The 12045-nt window shown below is 38.9% G+C and overlaps 1 protein-coding gene across 1 annotated transcript in view; it reads right to left on the reverse strand.

Moving 5' to 3' along the window:
- Positions 1 to 12045, reverse strand: part of PRR16 (proline rich 16) — a 113312-nt gene that overhangs the window by 1596 nt on the left and 99671 nt on the right.

Raw genomic sequence — 12045 nt, forward strand, 5'->3', positions numbered from 1 at the left:
CAATCCTGAAATAGCATTTGCTGCAAGAAAAGAGGAAAAGTATCTGGTTTCCAAAGTCACACGCATTTATTAACTCATGCACTTTATTCCACAATTTCCTTTACCTCCCATATTTCTGTTTGTAGTTTCTAAAACGTTAGATCTCTTCTAGTCTTCCAGGCTCCTTTGTCTACTCAATATTTTATAGGACAAGCAACTGATGGTGCCCTTACTAGGTAGAAAAAAATTGTCATATGACAATTAAAAGCCCTTCCTGAAAATTGCATTCCACTCAGTGCCTAGTTTAACAACTGTAGTTATAATCTACAGGTAACTACAACACACACCACAGGAAGTAAGCACGCACTTAAAAACTGATCTTTATCCTTTACATCCTCACAGGATATACATAAAGTAATCAGAAGCTGAAGTTATTAGCTAACTTTGGTGCATGAATAAAAAGCTTGTGCCATTGCTTGGGGTCCTTATGGGAGATCAGTGATGTTCGGGAGGGAGGGCTGGAGAGGGCACCCAAGTATACCTGAAATGAAACCAGACGCCTTCAATTGTGCCACTGAATCAAACCTTCTTACCCCTTTGAGACTTCTACCTCCTGCTTTCAATAATTTGGTCCTAACAGTATTGATTTCAAAGTAAGCCTGTTGTTGAGGAATAAAAGCCATATATTAACTGCAAAGAAAGTGAAAGTCATTACTGAAGGCATCGTGACTCTTTATTTGGTCAAACCAGTAACTCACTTATGTGCCCAGTGGTAAAGAGTAAATAATGAAAGCAAAACCACCATAGAATGAAAGAGCACTTTATCTTCCACTGCTGATACTGTAGCTAAGAGTTGTGTAATATAAAATTCATAAAAATTCATATGCAACAACTCAGTTCAGTGCCTCCCTTCTAAAAACAGCAAACATGCAGATAAACCTGATTTGGAAAGACAGCTTTCAAACATTTTTGAAAAAAAAATTACCATACTTTTTCTTTCCAAGACCAAAACAACTACTCATTCATTCACTATTCAAAGCCCAATACTATGCTGCATTTCACTTTCTCTTTTGGCATTTTGATTTTTTTTCAATAAAAGATAAAGAAAAATTATACCCTTAAAAGACAGACATTATTTCCACCAAATAGTCAGGATTTAAAATACTAGCCTAGAAGTCAAAAGGTACAGTTGAACTCTGGTAATGATACCAAACATCTCCTCCACGGTACAGCATATTACTACTCTTGGAAATTTCAGAACAAAGGCAGATAAACCACATCTGTACTAAGACAATGCAAAATTCATAGCAAGAAAGACAGTTTACAGGAGAAAGAACTCACATTATCACCTTAATTTACATATGCAATCCAAGGCAGAGAGAACTTCTCAAAATGAAACAGTGAATTTAAAGGAACAAGGGAAAAAACAGTTACATTCTGGGCAATATGCCTGAAATCCAAGCACCCCTCTGCAAGTTTACTATGGATTTGTGTAAATATTAGAGTCTGCCTACCTATGGCTAAATATATTATTGAATCCTCTCCTGGAATCTAGTATGTAATCTTTTAATAAACTGTAACAGCTACAGAATGGATTGATGCACATAAACCAAAGAAACTCCTTGGCAATGAGAGAAAAAAACCCCATACTCTTCCAACAGCTGCAGGCAAGACAGAAAGGAAAGACATATCCATAAGGATGGTCAACACAGAAGCACTCGACAGCCTGTACATGCAACAGTACATTGGTCTATATTACAGTATTAGATAAAACTGAATGATAATGGCTTTGCATTGCTCAGCAAGAGCTATATTAAAATGTCAAGAACAAAAATTGGTTTCTTTTGCAATTGGCTTATTCCAACAAAACCTAATTTTAATTTTCTTCCATTTTCTACCATGATAGCCCCCTCAGAGTACCTATAATTATACGAGACCCTAGAAACCAATATGGCATATGTGAGGAAAAAGACAGCCATGGACCGCTGCTTTTTGCACAACTAGCTATGGATTAATCTCATGGAGATTATTCAAGTAATATAGTAAAATCTCCTTACCTCAATAAAATTCACTCACAATTTCTGATATTGAATTCCCAATAAAGAAGAAAATAAAATAATAACAATGCATTATAATGTTATATTAAGACACAAAATTCTAACCCCTCTGCTTCTCTCTGGTGAGACGCCACCTGGAGTACTGTGTCCAGCTTTGGAGTCTTCAGCACAAGAAGGACGTGGACCTATTGGAGAGGGTGTAGAGGAGAACCACGAAGAGGATCAGATGGCTGGAGCACCTCTCCTATGAAGACAGGCTGAGGCAAGTGGGGTTTTTCAGCCTGGAGAAGAGAAGGCTTCCAGCATCTGAAGGGATCTACAAGAAAGCTGGAGAGGGACTTTTTCCAAGGGCATGTAGTGATAGGATGAGGGGTAATGGCTTCAAACCAGAAGAGGGTAAATTTAGATTAGATATCAGGAAGAAATTTTTCACTATGAGGTGGTGAGATACTGGAACAGGTTGCTCAAAGAAGTTGTGGATGCCCCTTCCCTGGAAGTGTTCAAGGCCAGGCTGGATGGGGTTTTGAGCAACCTGCTCTAGTGGGAGGTGTCCCTGCCCACAGTTGGAACTAGATGAACTTTAAGGTCCCTTCCAACTCTAACCACTCTGATTCTATGATTCTGTATTTTTCTGCAAAAGCTGTCACAAGTGATGGCTTCTTTGCTTTAGGTCTCATGTGCAACAAAGTTTGTCCCGTTTCCACATTGCACAAAATAAATGTACTCCATGCAATGTAATTCTAGCGAAACAAACCCTAATGCTTTTTATTTTGAGACAGACACATTAAAGATGATAGCCCACTGGTGCTGTGAGGATATAGATGTAATTATACAGCACAGAACACGTGTGTTATAAAATGCAGACCTGGGTGACAAGAAAATTTCTGTCCATTCAAACTGTCCTTCTGGCAGTGCAAACATTTTCTCAAGAGTAACAGGAAAGTCTGTTATGAACGGTCCTTGAATTTATGTGACTACAGAGTTTAACTCTTGCCCTCTGGGCAAATGGGTAGTACACATCGGAATTTTTTTGTCACCTACCCATTTGTAAAACATAAAACCAGCCCAAAATGGCTCTGACATAACAACACAGTTTATCTGTCCAGATTCATTCCCACCACAAGTTGTGATTCTGTTTACTGTTATTTTCTTTTGCTTTTCTGTCCCAGAAGAAAAAAAATCAAGATGAGAAAGCAACAGTGGACTGGTGACTAACACAGTGAAACTGATGTAGTTTTAGAAAAAATTCACGTTCAAAAAAATAGCCTCTGTTTCACAACACACTTCCTATGGAAGTAAGAGAGAGAATATGTAGAAATAAAAAAGATGTCTAGTTGAGCAGATCTGTCCATTTTTCAGTTCTGGAATAAAACAGGGCTTGATTCACATGTGCAAGCATGGGGGGAGACACCCTTTTATAGGCTGAGGCACTCCTCAGCCATTAACCGGACTTGAGCTCTGAGAGATGTTCACTTCTCCCACAATAGCAAAATCCCGAGGGTTCAAGTTCTGTAGGATCTGGTGTGACAGTCCTGAATGAACCAGGACATCAGCTCATTCCTACCCCCTTTCTGGGTTGTTACTGGACAACAGCATTTGGTGTCGAGCAGGGATGGAGAAGGATTTCTATAGATGACCCAAAAAAATTAATTGAAGTCTGATAACACATATACAGACACAAAATATTTTTTCTTGAAATCTAAATTATTCAACAAGTGAAATCTCAGCTTATAGTTTCACTTTATCCTTAGACATATGTGTGGAGCCTTTGGGTGTTTTTGTTTTTTTTTTTTTAATTTATTTTATTTTGGCAACTGGTTATCTTTACCACACAATGAACAGAAAAATCAACTGTTTGGATAAAACAAATTTAATGTAGATTTTATGTTTATCCTTCACCTTCAGTTTAATGACTCCAAATTATTTTTTATTTTCTTGTCATTTTAATGTTTTATGTAGATACTCAAGCCTTTCTTTCCAGTAATGCTTAAACTAGATCAACAACAACAGCATCTGTAAATCATGTACATAAGAATTTATAATCACCTTTTGGAACCAGGAATCAGTTGATGTGAACAAAATCTCATCTCAGCCTAAACTCAAAGCATGAGGGGTATGTTTAAAAACCAATAGTAGCTAACAGAAACTTACTAAATTTAAAAAAAAAAAAAAAAGATATCAACAAAAGTAGAATTAGAGTTGTGATTCAAAATTATTTTGCTTTTTCTTGTTCTTTTTTTATGTAGACACTCAAGCATTTGAACAAATTTGGGGAAAAAATGTTAATTATGAAGATTCTAATCAGGAAACAGATAAGCACTCAAATGCACCAGTGCTCCTAAATCACTTAACTAAAAGGGACTAACACCTCTTGTAAGCCGCCTCCTTGTTGAGTACCTAACTACAATGCTTCAAGGAAAAAATCAAGCGTTGTATGACTGTAGGAGGATCACAGATGTTTGCTAAAGCAAATGAATACTACTGCTGTTGAGTTCTTGCTTGTCAATGCACTAAATTTTAATAACTTTAAATACATTTTTTAAACATTTTCTTTTAAATCTCTATTTCAAAAGGTTTTCTCAAGATATCTAAACTAATAACTCGAATATTAAAAGACTGTAGAAATATATAATTGAAAAGATTGGTAAGAAGTAATCATGGGTACTTCCATCATACAAGCAAAATGCAAATCTTTAGAGGATGCTAAAGGTGCTTTACAGACAAGCAAAAGGACACATTTCTGTCTGCTTCAAGAGCTTTCAGGTTCGGATTAGACACAGAAAACTATAGAATGAGAATAAAATGAAGCCAAAAGGAAAAGAATAGATCTGTGGTTAGATCTGAAATTTGTGCTTAATTTTGTTAGGTAATTTTAATCTTAATTTTCTGCTAAATAAATGGTATGCATATTATCCACCAAAGAAGTACAGGTGAAAACAACAAGAAAAAATGGTTAGAAGCTCACCAAAGAGGACATACGGAAGTGAAAACTCCACACACCAGAGAGGACATAAATTAAATAAAATACCTGTGCAGGAGATGACAGCCACTGGGAAGAAGAAAAGCAAACGTGAAGTAACCAAGGATTACTTCATGGTGACAATTTGCCAGGTAGTAGTTACTAAGAGTAGGCAATGAGTCCAGATCACTAGCTTTTAAGATCAGACTGCAAAATAAAATAGTATTTGCACTCTGGATACAGAATCATAGAATCATAGAATGGTTAGAGTTGGAAGGGACCTTAAAGATCATCGAGTTCCAATCCCCCTGCCATGGGCAGGGACACCTCCACTAGACCAGGTTGCTCAAAGCCCCATCCAGCTTGGCCTTAAACGCTTCCAGGGATAGGGAATCCACAACTTCCCTGGGCAACCTGTTCCAGTGCTTCACTACCCTCACAGTAAAGAATTTCCTCCTAATATCTAATCTAAATCTCCCCTCTTCCAATTTAAAACCATTACCCCTTGTCCTGTCACTACAACTCCTGACAAAGAGTCCCTCTCCGGCTCTCCTGTAGGCTCCCTTCAGATACTGGAAGGCTGCTATGAGGTCTCCCCGGAGCCTTCTCTTCTCCAGGCTGAACAACCCCAGCTCTCTCAGCCTGTCTTCATAGGAGAGGTGCTCCATCCCTCTGATCATTTTCGTGGCCCTCCGCTGGACCCATTCCAACAGGTCCATGTCCTTCCTGTGTTGAGGACTCCAAAGCTGGACACAGTATTCCAGCTGGGGTCTCACGAGTGGAGAGAAGAGGGGTAGAATCACCTCCCTCAACCTGCTAGCCACACTTCTCTTGATGCAGCCCAGGATCCGGTTGGCTTTCTGGGCTGCCAGCGCGCACTGCCGGCTCATGTTGAGCTTCTCATCCACCAACACCCCCAAGTCCTCCTCAGGGCTGCTCTCCAGCCATTCTCCGCCCAACCTGTATTTGTGCCTGGGATTGCCACGTCCCAGGTGCAGGACCCTGCACTTGACCTGGTTGAACTTCATGCAATTTGCACGAGCCCATCTCTCAAGCCTGTCCAGGTCCCTCTGGATGGCATCCCTTCCCTCCAGCGTGTCGACCGCGCCACCAAGCTTGGTGTCATCAGGAGACTTGCTGAGGGTGCCCTCTATCCCACTGTCCACGTCTCCGACAAAGATGTTGAACAGCACTGGTCCTAGTACCGACCCCTGAGTACCGACCCCCCTGAGTGACTCCACTCGTCACTGGCCGCCAATTGGACATTGATCCATTGACCACAACCCTTTGAGTGCGGCCATTCAGCCAGTTCCTTATCCACCAAGTGGTCCATCCATCGAACCCATGACTTTCCAATTTTGAGACCAGGATGTCGTGCGGGACAGTGTCAAACGCTTTGCATAAGTCCAGGTACATGACGTCTGTTGCTCTGCCCTTGTCCACCAAGCCTGTGGCACTATTGTAAAAGGCCACCAAATTTGTCAGGCACGATTTGCCCTTGGTGAAGCCATGCTGGCTGTCTCTAATCACCTCTTTATTTCCCATGTGCCTTAGCAGAGATTCCAGGAGGATCTGCTCCATGATCTTGCCAGGCACAGAGGTGAGACTGACTGGCCTATAGTTCCCCGGGTCTTCCTTTTTTCCTTTGAATATTTCTTTGAACCCCAATATTCCTTTGAATACTGGGGTTATGCTCCCCTTTTTCCAGTCAGTGGGAACTTCGCCAGATTGCCACACTTTCTCAAATATGATGGAAAGCAGCTTAGCAACTTCATCCGCATACTCCTTCAGGACCCTTGGGTGGATTTCATCAGGTCCCATGGACTTATGCACCTTCAGGTTCCTTAAGAGGTCTCGAACCTGATCTTCTCCTACTATGGGCAGTTCTTCATTCGCAGAGACCTTGTTTTTGCCTTGCGTGACTTGGGCAGTGTGCTTAGAGCCCTTGCCAGTGAAGACTGAGGCAAAGAAGTTGTTCAGTAGCTCAGCCTTATCCATATCCTGGCTGGCCAGGTCTCCTGTTTCCTTCCAGAGAGGGCCCACAACTTCCCTAGTCTTGCCTTTATCCCTGACATATCTATAGAAGTTTTTCTTATTGTTTTTGATGTCCCTGGCTAGATTTAGTTCTGCCTGGGCTTTCGCTTGCCTGATCTGGTTCCTGGCCACTTGGACAGTTTCTCTGTATTCTGCCCATTCTACCCGTCCCTGCTTCCACCTTCTATAGGCCTCCTCTTTGGTCCTGAGCTTGTCCAGCAGTTCCTTGTTCATCCACACAGGCCTGCTAGCTATTTTGCCTGACTTCTTCTTTTTTGGGATGCACCTCTTCTGAGCTTGGAGGAGGCGATCCTTGAATAGCAACCAGCTTTCTTGGGCCCCTCTCCCCTCCAGTTCTTTCTCCCACACTACCCTGCCAACCAGATCTCTCAGGAGACCAAAGTCTGCTCTTCTGAGGTTCAGGGTGGCGAGCTTGCTGCACACCCTCCTTGCTGCCCTATGAATCTTGAATTCTACCATTTTGTGGTCACTGCAGCCAAGGTTACCCTTGAACTTGACATCCCCCACCAGTCCCTCCTTGTTGGTAAGGACAATATACTTTCGCAATAAGGACAATATACTTTAGCAATACAGCATAGAAGTTGAAGAAGCCAATGAATCAATGGATGTATGCTGTAAACATGATTCCCAAGAGCAAAAGAATAGCATAATGAAAGCTAGGAAAGAAAAGGCAGCCATGTAAAAGCACATCTCAGAATGAGCTGACAAAACATTTGAGTTAATGGCTAAAGTTGTAGGAGCATTTGTGAGAAAGACTGCATGCAGAAGTTTGTATTCCTCACTTTGAAATTTATACAATATGTAAGATCTATAGTAACTTTACATGAAGTTTTCATTCTCACTTCATTGAGATTAAACATGAATACAATTTGTGTGACATTTGTAAGATAGAACCTTAAGTAAACTGAGACTATAAAGATTATTACCTGGACACAACTTCCCTCCCTGTTGTCTCTGGGAGTGTTAGAGAAACTGTTAAGCTGTTACAGAAAATGCAAAGCTCCTTGTGGTAAACAGAGGTAAGATTAAGTTATGTGCTACTGAAAAAACCCCACCTTACCAATGCTGTTTTAGACTCAGAAATTCTGTGCTGCAACCACCAGTGTATGGAGAATTAACTGGTACTTTCAAAGTATGGTGGTCAAATGGACATAAATTCTACCCACCCCCAATTTAAAAAAAAAAAAAAGTAAAAAATTGGAAAAATAAAGGAAGACAGAAGTTAAAAAAATTTGCAATGCAAAGATATCCTGAAGTTAACACCATCCTTCAATGCTATCCAACTCTTATTAATTTGCTTAAAAACACAGAGCTAGCATAAAGTATTGCTCTTGCACAGAGGTCAAACTGTAGTCCCTGTTTAAAGTAACTGAGAATCTGATCCAAGAAAATGTCTTGTGATTATCAAAAGCAGCCTAAGCTGGCCTAGTATTTCCACTGTTTAAATTATACTTATAAATTTTGTTTGGCTTTTACCTCCTCTGCTAAGGTACTTCTGTGGGCGAATATTCTAACTCGATTAGACCAATACTCAAAACTCGTATTTCTTACTGGATGCCAGGATCTCGTTATAAGAATCTAACTTGGCAATAAGAAGACTAAAACACGACACAGAAGGTAACAATTTCTTTTACTTCTTAGTTGTACCCCTAAACTTCTCTGAAAAAAGTTATCTAGAATTAGTCACAAACACTTTTTGCAGTGCTTCTCTTTGTGTGATTACGCAATACACATCCACAAATGTGCATATAATCTCTTGGAATTTTTATTATCTGCTTACAATAAATGTTTCACCAGGTTTCTTTTTCCTCCTGTTTAAAGGCAGCAGTGGGAAACAAGGCAGTAAGGTACTGATGTTCAACGAATTAAAACACTAGCTGCACTCAACCCACCACAGACAATTATTGTGCTTTTTTTCGACTCTTTAATAGAGAAGCAAATTGCTTTTCAGAAAGAAAAGTAACATATTCTTAAAGATTCATATACTTTTAAGTTGACAGAACTTCAAAATTATAATTTTTCCTACGATGTCCAGCCATTTTCACTGTTTCACATGTTGTTCAAAGTTTCATGTGGATTTATGAGTAGGATTTCTTTTTTAAAATTACTTGCTTCTGTACAGACTAGTACCTCTCAAAAAAGCTGCATAAACAAAATGGAAATGGTACTGAGCCGTGATATTACTTCTGAGATGGAATAGTTATAATCCATGTATTACTGTTTAGTACTACACCACGGCAGCACACAGCTATGAGATTTAATTTAACAGTTTGCCGGAAGTTTTCTAGAAAATGAATAGTTACAGACAGACACTGATTTTGATTTTATATCAACCGAAATCAAGTCAGGTCATGAGACTAGCATAAGTTTTTGCTTTCTTACTTTGAAATAAAAAAAATAGTGGGGAAAGGAAATAAATTAGGTGGTATTCTTCAATTACAAGTAAATGCAATCAAAATGTCTCAATTTCATTATTTTTGAAGCAATTCTAAAACTCGCAAAGTTTGATAGGAATAAATTTTGCACTGTACGCGCAAAAATTAATAACATGACAAGCCAAAAGAAGAAACATGTAATTAACAATAAAACAGCAATCAGCTCTATCACAAAGAGGCTATTCTTGCCTTTAAGTAAGGAACTGGCAAACGTGCTATGTCATTAGTTCTGGTATCTTATGATGGCATCTCTAATCCTACAAGAAATTGTTTGCTTGCTGTAATTATTACTGGAATCTTTAAAACAGGCTGTCAAACTATTTACCTTCCTGTCATCTTAGCTAATTATTTCCTGTAGAGCTACTAGTCCTTTGTTGACAAAAATGAATGTTCAATATAACTAAGGACACAATTAAGTTTTTTCCCTACCAGGTCTTTGCCTGTAAATCCTGAACAACAACAGAGCTAATAACAAATTAAAGGATGGTTCCTATTAATAGTGGGGAACCAGTATTTCCCTCTACAGTTTAAGCTGCATAATATCTGTTCTCAGGTGCTTATATTACAGCTTCAGTCATCCATGGTCATATCTTTTGCATTTGCCACAGCCAACCTCTCTACACTGCCCACGCTGCCATCCCCAGTAAATACAGCTTCCAGGTCAAGGAGAGATGGAACAAAATTTAGAATACAAACCTGTTTATAAAGTTGGGTAAGCCAAAAAATTGCAAATAGAAACCAAAAGAAGAGCTGTACTAGAAGAGACAAGTGGTCTACTTAGTATACAATACTGTGAAAAATTACAAAAAGCAGGTGCCCAGGCAAGAACACAAGAATATAAAAGTTACGCAAAAATATTTCTGTAGAATCTTATCCCAGTCTCAAACAATTTCTAACTCAAGGAATTCTTAACAGATTTTGCATTAAGTAGGTCTTGGCATATTTATCTACCATGAACATGCCTATTTCCGCTTGAACCCATATAAGCTTTTAGCATCCACTATATCCTGCAGTTTCCCACCTTCATTATACAGATACACCACCTACTCCTCCTTCTTCTTGAGAAAAAACATAGAAGCTTTTATAGAAAAATGCTTCATGGACTTGCATAATACTTAAGCTGTAGCTGTTTTGTAAAACCACAGCTACACAAGCACTCTCAGTCTTTGAAGTTATTTTTTTGTTTTAAATCAAATACATGATAAATGTCTGTAGAACAAAAAGTAATAACCTTACAAAAGGAAACAAAGATTGAAATCACTGGCTACGTTCAGCAGTCCTTTTGCCACCACTGACAACTTATAATAAAAGTTTTACAGTGTATCCAGCAGCATCTCCATATCTGAAGCTGTATTAATAAATAATCGTGTCTGTTTATGCCAAGACATTGTAGTACAGCACTAGAAATGAATACAGTATTTGAGTTAATACACACTTCCAGGCAGATCCAAAGTTCAGCTAGCAGGACATGACTCTTACAGTGGCATATCAGACAGCCATCAGCCACCCTGCAGCACCAGCAAAGGGCAAGGTTACTGTCAGACCTGTCAGTGTTAACAGTATCTAAAAGACCAACACCATCCTAAGAAAACTTACACACATCCTAACTCAATAAATTACAGAAAAACACCCACGTGCAGTTGTTGTTGCCACCAAAAAGTTTTTGCTGGAGAATAAGCTAGTAGCTTCAGCAAACTAGTAATAATACCCTTTGGAGTACGTTGTACAGTCATGAATTCAGCCTTACCCTCTGTAAATAAATGAATTCAGAAATACATTGTTTTCAAGTACAGGCTTTACTAAACTGTACTCTGACATTCAGAAGTAGACTGTATACTAAGTTAGGCTGGATGTAAATGTATAAATGGAAATTTAAGAATATGCTAGACTCTTTGGAATCTAACAAGTCCAGGGAAAGCAAACTGGGAAGCCCATATTCAAAGTCATAAAAGAAAAAGGCTTCTTTTCACGAAGGAACAAAAAAAAAAAAAAAAAGAAAGAAACAGAAAAGGCAGAAAAGGCGGTAAGGTGTTCTCTGTGTTCTGCTTTAAGAACCTAACATAGCTATGGTAATTCCTCTGTGTACCCTTTGGGATGAAGTTTGCTAGCGAAGCTGCTTGGAAGATCAGAGAGAGAGACAAAGGCAAGTATGTGGCAGGTATTCATAACATGAAGGATAGTACAATTATAGTTCCTGTCACACACAAATTATTGTTCCTGTCACACACAAAAGAACCATGATAAAATTATGATAAACGAACACAAACCCTGAGAAAATAAAGTAAAAAAAAAAAAAAAAACCAAAAGCAAAACCAAACCAAAACCAAAGAAACAAAAAAAAATTCCTTTCTAGAAAAGCAAGTTCAAAGAATATTTGAGAAAAAACAGCTGTTCTCAAGTATTAACTGAAAGAAGTCAGCATTCCTTATGCGTGGTAACAGAATTTCACACTTCTGGTGAAATACTCCCATTATCTGCTACTTGGCAATATAGGAAAGTAATTAATTTCACAAAAGTAAAGGGGATTAAATTTATTTTTGTGTCACATCTAGAGACACAG

The sequence above is a fragment of the Numenius arquata genome, chromosome Z (assembly GCF_964106895.1).
Source record: "Numenius arquata chromosome Z, bNumArq3.hap1.1, whole genome shotgun sequence".
NCBI classification, from domain to species: domain Eukaryota; kingdom Metazoa; phylum Chordata; class Aves; order Charadriiformes; family Scolopacidae; genus Numenius; species Numenius arquata.